Here is a 22757-nt window from a genome sequence, read left to right as displayed (position 1 = left end):
TTTGAATCTAGATTAAATCTGAGGGGAAAACAGTGTTTCTGCTTAATGTACATTGAGGGTCAAAACTCTTATCTTGTTATAGTTTAATTTTAAGTATAAAATGTTTAGAGGAAAGAAAACATCTATATATTTGAGAAAGTTTCTGTTTGTCCACGAACTCCTCCTACATGGTCAGAAATTCAATATACAGCATCCTCTTTTATCCTAAATGAAAGCTAGGGATGTGAAAGAATAAGCTTGTAAAATGATTTGTTTAGCTAGCTAACCACTGGTTACAGGTGGGGGAAGGGTAGAACCTGCTCCGGCCCTGTCCCTGCCTTGGCTGTGCGTGGCAGGAGGCTGCTCAGGCCCTGACCCAGCCTGAGCTGCAGGGGACTGCTCCCACTGGCAGTGCCCTCTGATTAACTGGTTACCCAGTAAGCATGCTGGTAAGGTATATGGCTACTAGGTAACCTGTTAACCATTTACCCTTTAATATCCCTACTTATAGCAACATAAGGGTCTGGTGTGCCAGGAAAAATGGGATGTGCCTGGAATGGAATTGCTTTTCATAAAACCATACAGAAAAGAGACCATCACCAGGCAAGTGAAAGAAGCTGGCTGGGGGAACTGCTCCCCCACATCTTCAGCACCCTTTAGGGAGGACTAAGGCGGTGGGGCTGAAGCTCCCTACCCCCAGATTCGTACAGGGTCACTTGGATGTTCCCATTCATCTGGGATTGAGGGGAAAGTACCCTGTTGCCACATTCCTCAGTCAGGCTGGGGAGCGCAGTAGCAGACGAGCTGTGCACATTGCTCTTGCTTTCTGACAGGGACAAGGGGAAGAGGAAACAGCCCTGCAAATTTCAGGTGGAGATTCCTCTTAAATACACACACATTCCTTTGCCCTGAGCTCCTCCTTAAGTACCCTAGCAACATCAAGTAAATGTGCTGGTTTTAATTTAAATATTATATAAGAGAAATTCTGATGTTCGTATTAGTCGCCCTGTAGAGGCTGTAGAACCTGCACTATGCCAGCCAGCTAAAGAGAGAAAAAGCAAAAGTAGTCAAACATTAAATGGGCCAGTGTAAATGTGAAATTTTTTATTTTAAATTATTAACACAGTGGTGAGCTGCATAAGGTAAAGAGGTGTATAATATCTGTGCTGTTTAGCTAAACTCCTTAAAAGTTAAGTTGAATGCTAATAAGGCTGATAACCTAAAAATAATTATGCCCTTTTAGAGAATTTCAAATATAGTGTGTGTAATAAATGGGTGGTACTTCACTGGGACAGGCTGGATACTGCAGCTGCAACATAAAGATCCCATTGTGTTTAGAATTTTCATGGCTGAGCTGTGTTGCCTGTGAAAGGAATGATGTCCCCATGTATTTGTTTCCGCATTATTGCAGTATTCCCTTCAGAAGGGCTTTTTAAAAATCTCTTAAATTTTCTGCACATAAAACCAAAATCCTATTTGCTAATTGGGGAAAACAGTATTTAATAATGTTGTAGAGCTCATTTTGAAATAAAATATAGTAGCCCAATGTCTGAGAGTCCGTAACACTGAAATGCTGGCTGTTCCCCCTGGGCAACACTGTTGCTGAAATGCTGGCTGTTCCCTCTGGGTGGCCCATGCTGCATGGGGAGCGTGGGGCCCAAACGGCCGCTTGCGCTGCTTGCTCCCTCCCGGGGGCCCAGCTGAGCGGTGAAGAAGTCAGCCGAGCGCCACAGTGGGAGGGAAAGGGGGGCTAGTGGCTGTTTGGGCAGTGATGTACATGGCCAGGGGGTGGGGCCCGGCTGCGTACGTCACCACCCTGCCCCCCTTCGCCTCCCGCCGTGGCTCTCGGCTGACTTCTGCACTGCTCAGCTGGGCCGCCGTGGGGGAGCCCAAACGGTCACTTGCGCCACTTGCTCCCATGCAGCAGCCTGGCTGAGCGGCGCAGAAGTCAGCCAAGTGCCACGGCGGGAGGTGAAGGGTGGCGGGGCGGTGACGTGCGGTGTGACAGTAACATTCACGGCCGGGGCGGGGCCTGGAGCCACCACCCCGCTCCCCTTCGCCTCCCACCATGGCGCTCGGCTGACTTCTGCGCCGCTCAGCCAGGCTGCTGCGTGGGAGCAAGTGGCGCAAGTGACCATTTGGGCTCCATGCTCCTCATGCAGCATGGGGAATGGGGAGCCCAAACGGCTGTTTGGGCTCTGCGGTTCCCTGAGTGAGAGGCAGGAGGGGAAGGAGGAGAGAGACGCAGGAGGCGGAGGAGAGTTGAGAGAGAGAGTTGAAGGTAGTACTCCCCCTGCAGTGCTTTCCCCCAGGTCACATATTCCCAGAACATAGTATGGCCATATGTGCATGAAAACCCCTCCTCTCCTGTACCCTGCCTAGCTGTAACAAGGGATGTTCCTGTGCGTCTGCTGCAAGGCTCTCCCTTGCCCAAATGTGCAAAGGGATACCCCTACCCCCATTGCAAGTGTTTTTCCCAGCCCTTTCTCCTGCCCTGCTGCACTGAGGGTTTCCCTTGGTGCTCCACCATTGTGGCATTCCTGTATGTTATGTTTGCTCACTCTGGGTCTGTCAGGCACTGCTGGGTATGTGGACAGTGCAAGTCTTTCAAAGGGGTTGGGGGCAGTGCTGAGTCTAGTGTTAACAATGGGCCTTCTCTAATGTTGCGATTTTGGCCTTGATAGAACTGGCTTTGAAATGCCAGTCTCAGGAAGTTCTAACTCCTTCAGAGCACCTGCAACTGGCATGGAAGCCCCCAAGAAAGACTAGAGAGGAGGTTTTGCTAGATGTCCTGAGCAAAAAAAGAATTGGAGGAGTGGAGAGACAGCAACAGGAGGGAGCCGAAGGAGAACATGCAGCAGCTCCTGAGCATTATGGAGTGGCAAGCAAACGTGCTGGAGGCACTGCACACACAGCAACTGAGACACCATCCCCCACCGTCTTCTGCAGCCGGTGTCCCAAAACTTTTTACAATATGCCCCCCGTCCTCACATTCGGGTGCCACCTGATGCACTCCAAACCTGCCCAGCCAACCTCCACCTATGCAGACCCCTGCTGGTTCTTGATGCATTCTGCCCATCCGCATGCAGCTTAATCCTGATGTAGCCCCCTTCCGTAGTGCATCAGACAGCGTGGCTGCATAGGAAACTTGGACATACAGAAACCTCTGAAGTTCTCAGTGTGTGCCTCACCACCTGTCACCTGCACTCCTTCCCTTCTTATCTCCTGCAGTGCACATACTTTTTTTTCATGCTTCAAGGGCAGCCGTTGAGGGAGGGGGACAGGCAGCACCAGCTCCTGCTCCCCTCCCACTTTCTGCCTCTGATACAGAGGCAGTGGGGACCGGGGAGGAGAGAGTAGTTGGATAGTTGACTCCCTAGTACCTTCTGGTACATAAGTCTGTATTTAGAGATGGAAAGTTTTATATCCTATAACTAACCTCTTGAGCTCTCCAGTTCCTTCCCGCAGAGTACTACTACTATGATTTAATCTCCATAGATTTATTCTGCAGCACTTGGTAAGGAAAACTGCTAACTGACATGAAAATCTTAAGAACTATACTAATGACACTGACCTATTTCTTCTTCAAGTGGTCCTCGTGGGTGCTCTGCTCTAGGTGTTTGGTCCATCTCGGCGACGCTGGTCGGAGGCTTTTTAGCAGCCATAGTTGGCCGGACCGCACATGCGCAGTAGCCGGTGCACGCCGTTTGCACCCTTTCCAATGTCGCGCGGTCCGGCCCCCCACCAGTTCCTCTCAACCGTCCTCGGTTGCTGGTAAAGCTCCGTTACCTCTCCTCACAGAGAAGGCAGTTCTACAAAGAAAGTTTTAAATCTTGTTATTTCATATTCATAGTTCTTTAGCTACTTAGTTTAATTAGTGTGTTGTTAAAAAAATTCTTTCTTCTACTCCGTTCAATAGTTAGTTAATGGTTAGTTAATATTATATTGTTAGTCTGTTTATAGAATCCCAATCTCTGGGATCAAATATGCCTGGGTCACCGGGATTTAAGAAATGTGCCCAGTGCAAAGATGCTATGCCAGCATCAGATGATCACGCCGAGTGTATTTGCTGCCTGGGGGAATCCCATGTCCCTCAAAAGTGTGTTCACTATTCTAAGTTAACTGCAACAGCGTGCAAAGATAGGGACATGCGACTCAAGCTGATACTCTTTGATAAGGTTCTACAGCCTTCTGATACTACCCCTCAGGATTCGGCAGCGGTACAAAAAAGAAGAGCGCTATTGCCTGGAGTGTTGGCCTCAAAAAAGAAGAAAGCCTCGCCCACCCGCTTCTTATCCACCACTCCCCTGCCCAGAGTTAGCCAAGAAGAACAACCGGGCACTTTGGGGATCATCCGGCAGCCTGCTAAGGCCAGGGCATGGGCTAATCCTGCAGCACCCGCGCTACTAATGCGCTCAAAATCGGCACCGGCACCGTCATCTGGATCTAAGGCTGGCAAAATGGCAGCGTCTTCGGAACTCAGACAATCGGCACCTCAGATGCCATCGCTGAAACAAACTGATATGGCACCGGCCTCAGGGCCGCAAGGCGCAGATGATCTGGCACTGGACACGGCACTGAGAAGCCCCAGAGAACCGGCACCTCAAAGGGCACTGAGCCCCCTGAGGGCGGTGTCAGCTCCGGCACTGACACACCGGCATGTGGCGGAGCCGAAGATGGAGCCCAAGGCACGCCTTCTTAAGGCATCGGAGTTGGCACCGCATGAGCTCCGAGAGTCGGCACCACCTGCGGCGCCGCGGAAGCACCTCCAACCTACAGCGGCATCCGTTCTGGAGCAGGACATAAGTTCTCCATCTTTCCCCGCTTCACATTCTCCGATACTAATGACAGAGGATAATGACTGCCCATCTATGGAAGAAGCACATAACATCATTTCAGTCCCCATGAAAGCAGCTAGGAAATTGGTGCTGAGAACCCCTTTGTTGTCGCCATCACCAGTGTTCTCACCAGCACTATCTCCATCACCTCCATTACGCCACTCGCCGTGTGGGAGGTCTCACTCTGAGGTTGAGCTTCGACACCGTCACAATCCTTGTTCACCAAGGCGATACTCGAAGCCCCGTTCCACGCATGTGTACAGGCAAGCTTCATCTCATCACCGAACCTCATCATACAGGTCTCAGTCTCCCACACATTCTCTGACTAGATCCTATCCGAGCAGGTATGGCAGTAATTATTCCTCTAGAAGATCATCACCAGAATATGCACATCACTATTATAGCGCCAATCGTACATCCCACACATACGGCAGCTCATGCTCTCACTCTCACTCTTGCTGCTGTCGTTTATCCTCCAGCAGACAATATTCACCACCTGCTCATTCCCAACGGAGAGCTCTATCTCTAAGACACACTGGGAATGCCCCTCCGCTCCCAGTGCAAGTATCCGAACCAGAGGAAGAGCAGATTTCAGATACTGATGATCAGTGACAAGAACCTCCCCCGGCTGACCTTTCTTCCTTATCCCCAGACGAAGCCGTCTTCATGGGGAATACCTCCCCGCAGATGACGCGCGGGAATTCCAAGACCTTTTTAAACAGGTTGCAGAATCACAAGACGTCCAACTATCAGAGGTGCAGACTAAGCAGTATAAGCTGCTAAAGAATCTGCACCCAAGGCAACAATCCAGAGTGACTCTTCCTATTGATGAGGCAATCTTGGAGTCAGCCTCAGAAATCTGGCATACTCCCGCATCGACCACACCAACGTCGAAGCAAGCCCAAAAGAGGTACTTTGTTCCATCGAAGGGCTTAGAATTCCTCTTCACCCACCCCCCAGCCAAATTCGTTGGTGGTGGACGCAGCCCTGCAAAGAGCTAAGAACCTGCAGGTAAAGAGTATGGGGGCAGATAAAGAGGCCAAGAAACTTGACATCTTTGGATGTAAAGTCTATGCATCGTCCACACTGTTCCTCCGCATTGTGAATTACGCAGCGCTGTTGTCTAATCACAGCTTTGACAACATTGCTAAATTAACAGAGATGGCACAAAGAATTACCGATGCCGACAAAATTTTACAACGAGCAATTGTTCAGGAGGGTTATGCTTGCTCAAGGGCGGGCCTTGAAATTGCTATGGACATTGTAGACACAGCAGCTCGGTCTGTAGCAACTGCTGCTTCTATGAGAAGGGCTTCATGGCTAGCAACAGCAGGTGCGCCCAAAGACTTGCAAGCCAAAGTGGAGGACCTTCCTTTTGACAGGCTCAAATTGTTCACAGAGGAAACAGACAAGGTCCTTCACATAGGCAAAGACTCGCGAACAACGTTACACATGCTCGGAATATATGTTCCCCCATTCCGACGCAGGAGATACTTCCCTTACCAGCGTTGATATGATTTTCAATCCAATAGACAGCAGAACCATCCCTTCGATCAGATGCGCCCCAAGCAGAGGCCGCAATGCAGGCATCCCCAACCACCTCGTCCAGCGAATCCATCAACATCCAAACAGCAAGTTTGACTCCTCCGTCAAGGGCACGTACATACCAATTGCTGTTGTAAACGCCTTCACCACCAAACCCATTTTTCACCATCATCTACGGCCCTATTATCACCAATGGGCCCTGATGACATCCAACAAATGGGTATTGGAAGTCATAAGGAAAGGTTTCACCATCCCCTTCACTTCTCTTCCTCCCACTAACCCACCAATCCCGTTCCTTTTCAGGGACCCAACTCACGAAACCCTCCTACAACAAGAGACCAATTGCCTACTTGCCATCGGGGTGATAGAGAGGGTTCCAGATGAGTTCAAAGGAAGAGGGTTTTATTCGCGGTACTTCCTAACACAAAAGAAAACAGGCGGTTGGAGACCCATCCTCGATCTCCGCGGTCTGAATTGCTACCTCCACAAACAGCATTTCAAGATGGTGACCCTTACCACAATTATTCCATCTCTAGACGTCAATGATTGGTTCACTGCCCTCGACTTGCAGGACACTTATTTTTCATATAACTGTACATCCAGCACACAGACAATTCCTGCGATTTGTGATAAGCAATGAGCATTTCCAATATCGCGTCGCATCAGCCCCCAGATTTTTCTCAAAGACTCTTGCTGTCATTGCAGCACATCTTTGTCATTTCCAGGTTGTCATCTTCCCCTATCTGGACGATTGTTTGATCAAGGTGACATCACAACAGGACGCTGCATGCATGCTCTCTCTGGTCCGATGGACTTTCGACTCCCTCGGACTCATAGTGAACGAGCAGAAATCAACACTACATCCAACACAAAACATAAAATTCATAGGAGCAGTCCTTGATTCACTTATGGCGAGGGCCTACCTGCCACTAGACAGATTCCAAGCGATTCAACATCTAGTCAACGTATTCGACAAGGCACCAACAATTTCGGTACACACCTGTCTGAAGCTCCTAGGCCACATGGTTGCGACGACTTTTGTAGTTCCGCATGCGCGGCTACACTTCAGAGCTCTACAGCATTCGTTAGCAACTGTATACGCACCCGCGAGACATAGCATCCACAGAATAGTATCTCCTCCGCCTCACGTTCGTATGTCCCTACACTAGTGGGCAAACGCATGAAACCTCAGGACGGGAGTCCCGTTTCATCAGCCACAGCCGTCCATCCGGATAACAACAGATGCTTCGCTCATTGGGTGGGGCGCTCACATGAACAACGGGCGCATACAGGGCAAGTGGCTCCCCAACGAAAGATGTCTTCATATCAATCTGTTAGAACTAAGAGCCATCTTTCATGCATGCAGACACTTCCTTCCGCACCTGAGGCATGTCAGTCAGAGTCCTGACAGACAATGTAGCAGCAATGTACTATATAAACAGGCAGAGAGAAGCAAGATCATGCTCCCTTTCTGCCGAAGTGGTGAGACTCTGGAATTGGTGCATACGGAACAATGTCACCATAACAGCGTCTTACTTACCTGGCATCAACAATGTAATTGCGGACTCTCTGAGCAGACGCTTTCCCTTAGATCACGAGTGGGAGATAAGGACAGCTATACTATATCACATGTTTCACAAGTGGGGAACACTCCTCGTAGATCTCTTCGCCACCACCGACAAAGCAAAATGTTGTCTGTTTTGCTCCAGAGCGGGCATCAGCAAGGGTTCCCTTGGAGATGCTCTTCTAATGACCTGGAAGAAGACGCTTCTGTATGCATTCCCACCAACGGTCCTCATTCCTCGGATATTAGAAAAGATCAGATTGGAAGCAGCAACGGTCATCCTGATAGCCCTGGCCTGGCCGAGACAGCCATGGTATCCGTTCTTACACAGCATGTCGCTACGGCCTCCTTGGCCCCTCCCTCTTCACCCGGACCTCCTCTTGCAGGTACAAGGTTCTCTCCTGCATCCCAGGCTGGACACGTTGCATCAGCGTGGTTGATAACTGGCTCAGACAAAACGAAACTCTGTGTTCCGACCAGGTCAAAGCAATTCTGATACATAGCAAAAAGACATCCACACAAAAAACGTACCTGGCAAAATAGCATAAATACTCACATTGGTATCTCCAGAACAACATTCAACCTCTGGTATCTCCTTTGCATTGCATCCTCGATTACACCCTTCATCTCCAGAATGCAGGCCTCTCCCTATCCTCCCTAAAAGTACATTTGGCAGCTATTAGTGCTTTCCATTAGATGGTTCCTCAGTTTTTTCTCATCAAACGACAAAATAGTTTTTAAAGGGCCTGACGAACACTTATCCGCCTCACAGGCCACCGCCTCCGGCCTGGAACCTTGATTTGGTACTAAATACCATCATGTATCCCCCATTCGAGCCTTTGGCATTGGTTCCGCTCCAGATGGTAACAATGAAGGTGGTGTTCCTACTTGCGATCACTTCAGCACGCAGAGTCAGTGAGCTGGGGGCTCTTATGGCAATGCCTCCGTTCACTTCATTCTCTCCAGACATGGTGACTTTAAGACTCCACCCTGCATTTACCCCCAAGGTCTGTTCTTCTTTTCATATTAACGAACCCATCGTTCTCACTTCTTTCTATCCACAGCCTCATTCTTCAACTAATGATGCCATGCTACACACACTCGACGTACGTCGAGCCCTTTCCTTTTATATAGATAGAACCCATTCATGGAGACAAACAGACAGACTTATTAGTATCTATCGCACCTTGTTCTAAAGGCAATGCACTCTCTAGTCAGCGAATTGCCAAACTCGTTACTCTCTGTATTATGAAGTGCCATGCGTTGCGAAACAGACCCCTTATGTCTCAGCTGATTGCACACTCTACTAGAGCAGTAGCGACCTCCACGGCTTTCGCCCGGGGGGTGCCTCTTACTGATATTTGTCAAGCTGCCATGTGGTCCTCCAGTTCTTCTTTTATACATCACTATGCAATAGTGCATCGTTGGGCTGCAAATTTCGCAGTAGCGTCTGCAGTTCTCTCTACTGCAAAAGATCACTGACCCGGGGTGCTTTCTCGGCTACTGCTTTACAGTCACCTAGAGTGGAGCACCCACGGGGACCACTCGAAGAAGAAATTACTCACCTTTGTGTAGTAACGATGGTTCTTCGAGATGTGTCCCTGTGGGTGCTCCACGTCCCGCCCTCCTCCCCGCTTCGGGTCGTCTCTTGTTTCTCGTTGCAGATGCCGAGTGGTGAGAGGAACTGGCGAGGGGCCAGACCATGCAACGTTGGAAAGGGCGTGAACGGTGCATGCTGGCTACTGCGCATGCGCAGTCCGACCGACTACGGCTGCTAAAAAGCCTCCGACCAGTGGCGCTGGGATGGACCCGATACTTAGAGTGGAGCACCCACGGGGACACATCTCGAAGAACCGTAGTCACTACACAAAGGTGAGTAACTTCCCCATTCAGTACCATGCTTAAGTACATGTGCCTATGCACAAATACACTTTCAATTACTGTACCAAAGTCCCATCCTGAATTTGATTATTTGAAAAATTTGTTAGTCCTGCTCACTAGCCTGTGAGCTACTTGTGTAATACATCTATTTCAAATATATGCTGCTAAATCCATTTCCACATCATGCATATCTTGTGTTTTGACATAATGTACAGGTAGTCCCCAGGTTCCGTACTAGATAGGGACTGTAGGTTTGATCAGCTGGAAGCGCCGCGCGTCGGGCCGGGTCCTGCGCGGCTTTGCTCAGCGTCTCCCTGGTCTGCAGACCAGGGAGACGCTGAGCAAAGCCGCGCAGGACCCGGCCCGACGCGCGGCGCTTCCAGCTGATCTGGAAGCGGCCGCGGGTCCGCCCCGGGTCCTCCGCCGCTTTGCTCCCCGTCTCCCTGGTCTGCCGGCTCCCGCAGCAGACCAGGGAGACGGGGAGCAGCTTTTCTCGCCCCGGAGGAGGCGGGTGGTGGGACCAAGCGTCCCGCCGCTCGAGTCCTCCGGGGAGAGAAAATCCCCGTTCGTAACTGCGGATCCGACATAAGTCGGATCCGCGTAACTCGGGGACTACCTGTACATAGCATTAGAAATTTGCTGTATAATTACAATCTCTTGTATGGCTCATCTTGTCTCTCATTTGCTGTTTGCACTATTTCTAATTCCCATTCTGCTCTACTGCAGCTAATGGCCTTTATGGATGCAAGGATATGAGGGAGTTAATTCAAAGACAATTTTACAAAGCTGCTTTCAAAAAAATCAGGTCATGAGGACAAATATACTGAATAATTAATTCACTGCTGGTGTAATTCTACTGAAGCTAATAAAGTAACAGTGACTATTTTAGCTTTTTATTTTTGAGACCCAGCAGAGCCAAGTAGCATAGGTCGAAGTCAGACTAAAACCTTGTGAGATCTAATGGTGTACTTGACTAAAACACCAGCATTGAAATGCTGGCTGGTTTATTGCCCAATATTACTGATGATTTTAGATAAGGACATTCAACCTGGTCTTTTTATAAGCTCCCTTGCTGTGTTATGTTGCATCTGTGATGATCACCTTCAGATAAAGAGTCTGATTTCGAAAGTGCTGAACCTGAAGTTTCTGTAGATTGCTGTCAGAAATGCATGTATTCAGCATCTGTCCCAATCAGGTGCTAAGTCATTTGACAGTTTACCCAGAGACGCAAGCATTGAGCCATTCCCCATTGTACCCTCCTAGACTGAACTGAGGAAAAACAAATTGTTTCCCTTTTGAAATGAGGCTATCCCAAATTCTTAGAAATTTACCCTCCATAGTGATTTGTTCTACTCCTTGCTCATACCAAATTTCTAAAAAGTGTGAATACACACCAGAAGAACTACATTTTACTACAAAAGGTACTGCAACACTGAAACCACTTTACAGTGATTTTGATTGGCTTCTCTTTTATTTTCAGAATTCTTGAAGTTTTACAGTGTTTGTGCAAGTGTGTGACTGTTTGACTTATTATGTAGCGAAGGATGCAATTACTTAGGTGATATTCAATCCTTCCTACCATTATAAAGCACTTTTTCAGAAATATTGACTTTGTAAATGAAAAATATTTCTTGCATCTATTCAGTTTTCAATGTTATCAAATTTCTGTATATAGTATATAAATATTGCATGCAGCTTTAATCTCATCCACTGCTTTGTCGCATAAAGCAAGCAAACAATCTTCCAGCCCTATGATTCTAGAGAAGCCTTCATTTCAGCTTTGTCCCCTCGAGGTTCATTGCTGTGTATAGTCCAAACTACTGTACCTTATCAAGTCAGGGGTAAGCCAACTGTGAGGTGACCTCCTCATCTGGAATGAGAAGTTATTTCCTAAGGAGGGGTTGGAAGCCACCAACGAGGAATTCATTCTGGCAATCCTGATTAAATCAAAGTAACAGTCTTGTGCAGCTTCTTCCAGCCGAAAGCACAAGTGCCGCTTTTCTCAAAGCGCCTGTACTTTCCTAAGACCATTTACTGATGTTGGGTCTTACTAGATTCCCATTTTAATGAAGTTCTGAGCAGCAGAGACAGCAAAAAATAGCATAATTTCTAGGAAAAGAGCCAAATTGATTAAACTAATAATGGAATACAATGGGTATAAAGACTGCTTTTTCTGCATAAGGTATCAGCAAACTAGATAACGCTTCATCAATAACAATAAAGGAACCTAACTTACTGCATCTAACCACAGTATTACAGTAAATATTCTTGCCCTTGTAGCCAAGAAGACTAATGGCATATTAGGGTACATTAGGACAAGCATGGCCAGCAGATCTAGAGCAGGGATTATTCCCCTTTATTTGGCACCAGTGAAGTCACAACTGGAGTATTGCATCCAGTTCTGGGCCCCCCACTATGGAAAGGATGTGGATGCATTAGAGAGGGTCCAGCGGAGGGCTACAGAAATGATGAGGGGGCTAGAGCACATGAACTATGAGGAAAGGCTGAGGGATTTGGGCTTATTTAGATTGCAGAAGAGAAGAGTGAGGGGGGATTTGATAGCAGCCTTCAAATTCCTGAAGGGAAGTCTAAAAGAGGATGGAGAGAGGCTGTTCTCAGTAGTGACCAATGGCAGAACAAGGAGCAATGGTCTCAAGTTACAATAGGGGGGATCTAAGTTGGATATTAGGGAAAACTATTTCACTAGAAGGGTGGGGAAGCACTGGAATGGGCAGGCCTGGTCAAAGAGTGTGTGGGGCCCAAAGCAGCATGCTGAGCCCCACAGCTGTGTGGATCCCAGCCGGGTGGGTGGGGCTGGGAGCTGGGCTGGGTGGGGCCCTGAATGCATGGCGCCATGGGGTCCTGAATGTGCAGGACCCAAGGTGACTGCCTCACTTGCCAGGCCCAAAGGCCGAGTCTGGGAATGGGTTACCTAGGGAGGTGGTGGAATCTCCATCCCTAGAGGTTTTTAAGTCCCAGCTTGACAAAGCCCTGGCTGGGTTGATTTAGTTGGGGTTGGTCCTGCTATGGGCAGGGGGATGGACTTGATGACCTCCTGAGGTCTCTTCCAGCCCTAGGATTCTATGATTCCAAATTGAAACACAATAGTTACCATTTGTTAACACCAATCTTTCCATATGTAATTTCCTGCATTTATGATTTAAAGTGAGTTTAGTAGCTGTTTGAAATACAGGCAGTCCCCGGGTTACGTACAAGATAGGGACTGTAGGTTTGTTCTTAAGTTGAATCTGTATGTAAGTCAGAACTGACGTCCAGATTCAGCCTCTGCTGAAACTGACCGCCAGTTCTGACTTACATACAGATTCAACTTAAGAACCCCAAGTCAGCTGCTGCTGAAACTGATCAGCCGCTGATTCCAGGAAGCCCGGGGCAGAGCAACTCTGCCTCGGGCTTCCTGTAGTCAGCGCTGGTCAGTTTCAGCAACGGCTGACTTGGGGACGCCTGGGGCAGAGCAGCTGGGGTGCTGCTGAGTTGGTCCAGTAGCGCCGCTCCTCGGCGCTACTGGACCAACCCAGCAGCACCCCAGCTGCTCTGCCCCAGGCGTCCTGATTCAGCCGCTGCTGAAACTGACCAGCAGCGGCTGAATCAGGACGCCTGGGGCAGAGCAGCTGGGGTGCTGCCGGGTTGGTCCAGTAGTGCCCAGAGCAGTGCTGCGGGACCAACCGGCAGCGCCTCAGCTGCTCTGCCCCAGGGTCTACAACAAAAGCCTGGTCTGCTGGGGGGGGGTCACACTAGCTGCGCCCCCCCCCCAGCAGACCAGGGACACGGGGAGCAAAGCCGCAGCGGCGGGGTGCCTCGCCTCTGAGGCTTTGCTCTGGCACGGGACCCGCTTTGCTCCCGGTGCCCCTGGTCTGCTGGAGACGGTCCCCAGCAGACCAGGGACACTGGGAGCAGCTTTTCTCGCCCCGGAGTTCCAGGTGGCTGACCGCTGCCTGTGAGCTCCGGGGCGAGAGAGCCCCGTTCGTAAGTGCGGATCCGACATAAGTCGGATCCGCGTAAGTCGGGGACTGCCTGTACTAACTGCATTTAATTGAACCTTGTTATACTGTACAAAATACAAATAAAAGTCATGTCTTATTTTAACACAAGCCAACTCAACTGTTAACTTCAAGTTAGTAAATCTGTCTTGGCTTTTGATAACAATGACTGCGCAAAAATCCTTAACCCTCATTTTCAGTAGTTCCATTCATATCACAGTGAATCAGCTGTGACACTGCCTTGTTGTATGCTAAAGTTCTCTTGGGACGTGTACATGTAGCTCAGAGATTAGATAAATTGAATAAATTAATATGCACCATATTGCTAGCATGTAAGGATAGCTAGAGGGCTACAATTATAGAAGTGTTACAACCAAATAATGATTTGATTTAATTCAGCTTGCTACATTAACTTGCACTGAATGGATTCAACAAGCAGATATCTAAATGTAGAGAAAACAGCATTAAAATATGACTGTGTGAAAATCATGTTAAATATGTGAAAACATAAATACATGGACAAGAAATAATCATATGTACAACTACCACCAAAATGCTTGTATATTCACTTAAACTATTTTCATGCCATACAAAATAGTGACTCTCTTTCTGAGCAAATTGGAATCTTTCTGAAGTGCCCAAAAATCTTCGGATTTTTAACTACATACGTGCTTCAGTTAATATAGTGAGTTTGCCTAGTTTTAAAAAAATACGGAAATTTCTCCCAAGAACAAGAATGTAGAAAAAAGAAATTCCAGAAGGGGCAGAGAACATGTGCTAAGCTTTATAAAGCTATGCAGTTTGTGATTTGCAGAAGCATCTAAGTGATTTAGGAGCCCAAGTCACACTGAAAATCATAGGCACTTTTAAAAATTTGCATTCTTTATTATATTTAAGAGCACACAACTTCCTCAACTCAGTAGTGCTAATGGCCTGCAGACTGTATCAAGACTAAGAGGAAAACAACTGAAGAGAGTTGGCAGATTTTTTCAAAGGGCCATTATTAAGGGCACAAAAGCAAGCTATCCCGCTGCATAGGAAACATAGAAAATATGGCAAAAGACCACTTTGGCTTAACCAGGAGATCTTGCATGATCTAAAAATAAAAAAGGAGTCATAAAAAGTGGAAACTAGGACAAATTATGAAAGATGAATATAAGCAAATAATACAGGTATGCAGGGGCAAGATTAGAAAGGCAAAGGCATAAAATGAGCTCAAACTAGCTACAGGCATAAAGGGAAACAAAGAAGACATTCTATAAATATATTAGAAGCAAGAGGCAGACCAAGAACAGGGTAGGCCCACTGCTCAGTGAAGAGGGAAAAACAGTAACAGGAAACTTGGAAATGGTAGAGGTGCTTAATGACTTCTTTGTTTTGGTCTTCACCAAGAAGTCTGATGATGAAGGAATTCCTAATATAGTGAAGGCTAGCGGGAAGAGGGTAGGTTTAGAAGATAAAATAAAAAGAGAACAAGTTAACAATTACTTAGAAAACTTAGATGTCTGCAAGTCACCAAAGCCTGAGGAAATGCATCCTGGAATGGTCAAGGATCTGACAGAGGAGGTATCTGAGCCTTTAGGTATCATCTTTGAAAAATCATGGAAGATCGGAGAGATTCCAGAAGAGTGGAAAAGGGCAAATACAGTGCTCATCTATAAAAAGGGAAATAAGACCAACCCAGGAATCTACAGACCAGTCAGTTTAACTTCTGTGCCAGAAAAGATAATGGAACAAGTAATTAAGGAATTAATCTGCAAACATCTGGAAGAAAATAATGTGATAGGAAACAGCCAGCATGGATTTGTAAAGAGTAAATCATGTCAAACCAATCTGATAGCTCTTTGGTAGGATAACAAACCTTGTGGTTAAGGGAGAAGCAGTGGATGTGGTATTCCTAGACTTTAATAAGGCATTTGATATGGTCTTGCATGATCTTCTCATCAGTAAAGTAGGCAAATACAACTTAGATGGGGTACTATCAGGTGGGTGCATAACTGGCTGGATAACCATTCTCAGAGAGTAGTTATTAATGGTTCACAATCATGCTCGAAGGGCATAACAAGTGAGGTTCCACAGAGGTCTGTTTTGGGACCTGTTCTGTTCAACATCTTCATCAACGATTTAGATATTGGCATAGAGAGACTGCTTATTAAGTTTGCAGATGATACAAAGCTGGGAGAGGTTGCAACTGTTTTGAAGGTTAAGGTCATAATTCAAAATGATCTGAACAAACTGGAGAAATGGTCTAAGGTAAATAGGATGAAGTTTAATAAGGACAAATGCAAAGTACTCCACTTAGGAAGGAACAATTCGTTTCTCACACACAGAATGGGAAGCGACTGTCTAGGAAGGAGTACTGCAGAAAGGGGTATAGGGGTCATAGTGGACCACAAGCTAAATATGAATCAACAGTGTGACACTGCTGCAAAAAAAGCAAACATGATTCAGGGATGCATTAATGGGTGTGTTGTGAGCAAGACATGAGACGTCATTCATCCGCTCTACTCTGTGCTGATTAGGCCTCAGTTGGAGTATTGTGTCCAGTTCTGGGCACCACACTTCAAGAAAGATGTGGAGTAATTGGAGAAGGTCCAGAGAAGAGCAACAAGAATGATTAACCTCAAGTTACCTAAAAGAGTGTTACAAGGGGAAGGGAGAAAAATTGTTCTCCTTGGCCACTGAGGATAGGATAAGGAGCAATGGGCTTAAACTGCAGGAAGGGAGGTATAGGTTAGACATTAGGAAAAGCTATCTGTCAGGGTGGTTAAACACTGGAATAAATTGCCTAGGGAGGTTGTAGAATATTCATCTCTGGAGATATTTAAGAGCAGGTTAGATAGACATCTATTAGGGAAGGTCTAGACAGTGCTTTATCCTGCTGTGAGGGCAGGGGACTGGACTTGATGACCTCTCGAGGTCCATTCCAGTTCTAGTGTTCTATTATTCTATCTTATTTAAAGGAGTTTTCATTGAATGGTAGTGTTCTGTATTGGCTTTTCATTCAGCTTGACTTATTTTTAACAGTTTGGTTGTTGGACTTCATGTGAAAGAGAGGGGTGGACCAAGCACAGGATTTTTGGATCAAAACTCAAGTCTCTGGCTCCTCTTTCGGCACCATATACTTCCATGGCTTTGAGCTAGACTCTTGACTTATTTATAATAAAGGTTCTGTTCCAGTTAAAAATACTGGAGGGATCACATCAGGGATTTGATTTAAGCATTCTGAAAGTGAAAAGGCAGTTGCATTTCTGAGCAAAATCTGTGTGGAGGGGGAAAAAAAGTAGGAAAAAATAACACAACCTAATCTGAACTTCTTAGGGACTTCTCGTAAAGAAGGAAATTCCTGAGGACAATATGAAACTCTTTTCTATGAAAAGTTATTCATAGAAAAATGTAATACTTTCCAGATCCTGAAACTAGATAAAATTACTGAGACTCCTAATGGCAGTTTATTGTGATTTTGAACCATTATTATGGATTTGCTGAATTAGTTTTCTGCTTACTGATGACTTAAATTTTTATTTTCAGTTAACGGTTCTGCTGGTTTGATTGTATGCTTCAGCAGAATATTGAGACATGGAAATGTGCTTCATATATGTTGCTACTTTTAGAATATTCTCTTGTTCCATAATGATGAGTCCAATCTGGTCATCCAGAAAATGTACGAAGGGAAAACCCTAGAGAAGATTATAAATATTAGGAGTAGATGGGCATGTGAGTACCCACTGGTTAGGGTACTCACCTAGAAAATGTGTAATGTGGATTCAACTCCCTGCTCCACATTGAGCAAAGTGAGGATTTGAATCTATCTCCCACACTTGGTGAATGCTTTAACCCAGGGGCAGGCCAGATCTGGCACACCAAACCTTTCGATCCAGCCCACAGACTGCTCCACTAGGACTTCAGACAGACTCCTTGCCTGTCACAGCCCTAGGCCACTCAAATTGACTGGGTGCTTGCTCCATGTGCCAGGGAGGCAGAGGCTGTGTGTGCTGGGATCGGGGACAGAATATGAAGTACCTCCCTTGCTGTGTCTGGTGGAGAGAGGCACATGGAGGCTGCCTGAGGGTCCCACTGGGCTATTGGCCACCTAGGTAAGCACTTCTCAGCCAGAGTCTGCATTTGGCACCCTGCACCCCAACTCCCTGCCCCTGGTCACCACTTAAACTCTCTGCACTCCTCCTCCCCCAGAGCACAACTCCTTCTTAGACCCTGCACCCACTCCTACACTTCTCCCCAAGGCCAGAATTCTCTCCTGCCCCCATATCTCCTTTCTGACTCTGCACCCCAATCTCCTACCCTGGGACATCACCCAGACCCTCTGAACCTGTCTGCCCCAGGTTAGAACTCCGTGCTAGATCCTGAAGCCCTTCCTATATTCCTCCCCCAGGTCAGAATCCTCTTCTGAACCCATACCCCCTCCCGGATCTTGCAGTGCAATTCTCTGTCCCAGGTCATAACTCCCTCCTTCACCCTAATTCTGTCTCAGACCCCACATTCTCTTGCACCTGAATCCCTTACCTTAAGCTCCATTCTGCACTCAACCTCTGTCCCAGACCCACACTCCCTCTATATAAAAGTGCAGCTCTTGATCACTAACCAAAATCTTGGAGTTTCCCCTCCCCCCCCATCCCTGCCTTAACCACTAGGCTATTCTTCCTCAGCTGTGTTCTGTGTGGATTAGGCATGCTCTGAGAACATCTCAGATCAGGACCTGCAGATCAGATAGGAGACACCTAACCTGCAAATGCCACCAAGGCTTACTCGCGAGCTAGGAACCAAGCAGTGTGCTAACCTGAGACAGTTTTGTGTATGCACTTGGGTTTTTTGTGTGCACTTTCAGGTACCAGGGAATTTTATTAGCAGAAACTTAGGTGCCTAGGAAATGTTGGAAACTACAGGATTTGGTGGCAGCTGAGAGGGGATTTTTGGGGATCTACATTTTGGATTTAGGTACCTTAGGTGGCATTTCCATGCACTCCTTTTTATGTCGAGCCGTCCATTTGATAAGCTATACTTGTACCTGAGACTTCTTTTTATTACCACAAATATTATACCATTGAAAGAACAGCAATGATCACTTGCTGAATAATAAGTTTACTGTAATTATTAATGTAAAGCCTTCTACTAAATGAAATGTTCAAACTGCATGCTTTTTCACACTTGTAACCTTTTGTCAAACTAGAACTGATATAGTGCTGACATACTTTCCTAAAGAACTAGCAGATAAACAAGGAAAAGGTTGTTTTTTTTTTGTTGCCCCAAGCAATAATGTAAATATAATTCTGTAACCAGGAGGTTACTGACTAAAAACATGATAAGCTGTTTTATTGGGCAAATAAAAGGATGAAGTATGACTAATAGTGATAGCTTTTTGCTTACCTGATAAAAATTGATGTATGATCAAGCACAGGCTTCAGATGCCTATGACATAGAAGTTTGACAGCGGTGTTTCCAATGAGAAGTGTTCTCAGCTCTATCCTCTTGTGCATAGATTTGATATCTATGAAGAGAGGCTAAAGCGGCTGGGACTTTTCAGTTTGGAAAAGAAGAGACTGAGGGGGGATAGGATAGAGGTATATAAAATCATGAGAGGTGTAGAGAGGGTGAATAAAGAAAAGTTATTCATTAGTTCCCAAGCTAGAACTGTAACAGAGTTTAAAGAGAAGCTAGATAAATTCATGGATGGGGTAGGAATGGTGTCCTTGGCCTCTGTTTGTCAGAGGCTGGAGATGGATGGCACAAGACAAATTGCTTGATCATTGTCTTCGGTCCACCCCCTCCGGGGCACTTGGTGCTGGCCACTGTCGGCAGACAGGCTACTGGGCTAGATGGACCTTTGGTCTGACCCAGTACGGCCATTCTTATGTTATTATCATAAGCAGCTGTCTAATTTGATGACTCATGTTGAAAGTTTGGTGGCTTCACTAAGTCTTGGGGACTTACCAAATTAGAGGATTGAATCTTTGCTGTTTGGGTAAGAATGAGCAAGATCTTCAGCTAATATAAATCAGTGTAACTCCATTAAAATCAATTTCATCCTACTAACAAAGATTAAATTCTATCCTATTTCTAAAGATTAATCTTCACTATTACTATAACCAAGAATACACAATTTCAAAAGAATTTCACAGAAACTACAGTAACAGAAAAATATGAAGCAAGCACGTGTGAAATTGGTTTCCTTTTAGAATGCAGTTATGTTAATATAAAACTATTGTTTTCCAATTGAAAACAAAACATAGTCTCAGCCTATATTACAGAAATTGTGCCAATTTAGCCGTTTCCTAAATCGATTTAATTAAATTATTGGATCTTTTGTGTACATTTATTTAGAAATAGCTTTGGTTAAATTGGTATAATTTCTGTGCAGAGACCAATACAAGGACTTACTTTTGTCCTAAGTGAAGACAACAAACACAATGGTAACATTCTATTGACTTCAGGGGAAGCAAGACCAAACTCCCAAGATACCAAGCAGTGAACACTTCTTCACATTTTAATACTTGAATTGTGGTGGTGTGGGACAATGAAAATTGTAATTATTAATCAATAGTGAAGGAGTACATTGTCATATGTCTGGTGTTCCTTCTTGAATACAGGCAGTCCCCGACTTACGCGGATCCGACTTATGTCGGATCCGCACTTACGAACGGGGCTTTCTCGCACCGGAGCTTGCAGGCAGCGGTCAGCCACCTCGACCTCCGGGGCGAGAAAAGCTGCTCCTGGTGCCCCTGGTCTGCTGGGGACCGTCTCCAGCAGACCAGGGGCATCGGGAGCAAAGCCGCAGCCCCGGCGGGTTTGCTCGCGGTGCCCCTGGTCTGCTGGAGACAGTCCCCAGTAGACCAGGGGCACCGTGAGCAAAGCCTCAGAAGCGGGGGAATCCACCGCTGCTGCGGCTTTGCTCGCGGTGCCCCTGGTCTGCTGGGGACCGTCTCCAGCAGAGCAGGGGCACCGGGAGCAAAGCCGCAGAGGCGGCGGGTCCCGCGCCAGAGCAAAGCCTCAGAGGCGAGGCACCCCGCCGCTGCGGCTTTGCTCCCCGTGTCCCTGGTCTGCTGGGGGGGGGGCGCAGCTAGTGTGCCCTCTCCCCCAGCAGACCAGGCTTTTGTTGTGGACCCTGGGGCAGAGCAGCTGGGGCGCTGCCGGTTGGTCCCTCAGCGCCACTCTGGGCACTACTGGACCAACCTGGCAGCACCCCAGCTGCTCTGCCCCAGGCATCCTGATTCAGCCGCTGCTGGTCAGTTTCTGCAGCGGCTGAATCAGGACGCCTGGGACAGAGCAGCTGGGGTGCTGCTGGGTTGGTCCAGTAGCGCCAAGGAGAGGCGCTACTGGACCAACTCAGCAGCACCCCAGCTGCTCTGCCCCAGGCGTCCCCAAGTCAGCCGTTGCTGAAACTGACCAGCGCTGACTACAGGAAGCCCGAGGCAGAGTTGCTCTGCCCCGGGCTTCCTGGAATCAGCGGCTGATCAGTTTCAGCAGCAGCTGACTTGGGGTTCTTAAGTTGAATCTGTATGTAAGTCAGAACTGGCGGTCAGTTTCAGCAGCGGCTGAATCTGGACGCCAGTTCCGACTTACATACAGATTCAACTTAAGAACAAACCTACAGTCCCTATCTTGTACGTAACCCGGGGACTGCCTGTATACTGCTTTTCCTTTGGCAGAGCATTTCAGTTTTACTGTTCAATGTACACCCCTCAGTGGCCAAAAGAAGCTAATGCAATTAATTATCAAAGAAAGTGTGTATTTAAAAACACATACAGTATTTAAATAAAGAAAACCATCTTGTGTTGCCTATATTTAGAGGGTTAATGTATTAAGCTTGTTCTAATTGACTTTACAGGAATTATTTAATATTTTAAACAAAAATGTTCTATTCTACAACATTCACAATAAAGGTGTTTTTTGTTTTGTGGTGACTGGTTACTGTGTGCTCTTATGGAGGCGGATTTCTCATCTGTAAGCCCTGCAAATCTGCAGCTACCTGCTTTATAATCTGCATTTATGGATGCGCATATCCATGGCTCATTTTTGCAGATACACATTTTGTATCTAGAACCCTGCACATTTGTGAATATCCACTTTGTAGCTGGATGTATCTGCATCTGTCCATGTGGATATCTGCAGATCAGATGAGGATTCAAATTTCCCTGCAGGGCTCTATGCATCTGGCAAAATAATTGTTAACATGTGCAACAAGGTGGGTGAAGTGACACTTTTACAGGACCAACTTGGGAGAAGCTTACATGAAACTCTGCTGCGGGTCTGTATAAGCGCCTCAGTTCATCTTTTGCACCCCAGTCTGGCTCAATGTCTGTCATGCAGGTCGTGGAAGTCATCAGTTCCATGCCTTTGCATGCCCTCTGTGGATCACTGTGGCTGTCCAAGCAGCTGCCTATCCAACACTGGCTGCCTCCAGGGCCTCGCTGTTCACGCGGCTCCCAGCAGTGAGCTCTGGGCCCCGTCTGTGGTGCTGCTGGGACCGGGCGCCCCCTCCACGTGCTCTCAAGGCCACAGCTGTAGTCACGGGTATTTTTAACAGAAGTCGTGGTCAGGCCCAGAGCCTTGAATTGTTGCGTCTTGCCTCCGTGAGTCCTACAAGTGCCGGTGGCTGAGGCCAGCCGGACGAGGAGAGAGAGAAGCTTTTCCGAGTCCACTTTCGTTCTCCTACGGCCCTTCCCGGGCCGAGCCCGGCGGTGCCCACTTCGCGCCTTCGCTTCTGCTGAGGAAAGAAAACCCCGCAGCTCCCGTGGCGCCAGTTTTGGAAGGGTTGCGGCCGCCGCCTGAGCCCCTCGCGCCTGCCCGTTGACGCGGCTGAGGCAGGTGACCCAACCCCGAGCCGCAGCACCAGAGCGGGGGGGCGGGGCAAAGCCAACGCGCGCGCGCCCTTGTTCCAGCCTCGGGAGTTGGCTGCGCGAGGCGCTAAGACCCGAGCGGCGCGCGCGCAGCGGC

At 47.4% G+C, this 22757-nt stretch overlaps 1 long non-coding RNA gene across 1 annotated transcript; it reads right to left on the bottom strand.

Moving 5' to 3' along the window:
* Positions 1-4: 4 nt before the first annotated feature.
* On the bottom strand, positions 5-22708 carry LOC149524092 (uncharacterized). The gene is made up of 3 exons (XR_016350107.1): positions 22052-22708; positions 3554-3791; positions 5-1021 (listed from the first exon to the last, which is right to left on the bottom strand). It is a non-coding gene; the product is annotated as an uncharacterized LOC149524092 (long non-coding RNA).
* Between the last annotated feature and the right edge of the window lie 49 nt (positions 22709-22757).

This window comes from Pelodiscus sinensis, chromosome 7 (genome assembly GCF_052426305.1).
Source record: "Pelodiscus sinensis isolate ZL-2025 chromosome 7, ASM5242630v1, whole genome shotgun sequence".
Taxonomy (NCBI): domain Eukaryota; kingdom Metazoa; phylum Chordata; order Testudines; family Trionychidae; genus Pelodiscus; species Pelodiscus sinensis.
Note: the sequence above shows the minus strand (reverse complement) of the source record. Positions and strands in the feature narration are given on the sequence as shown.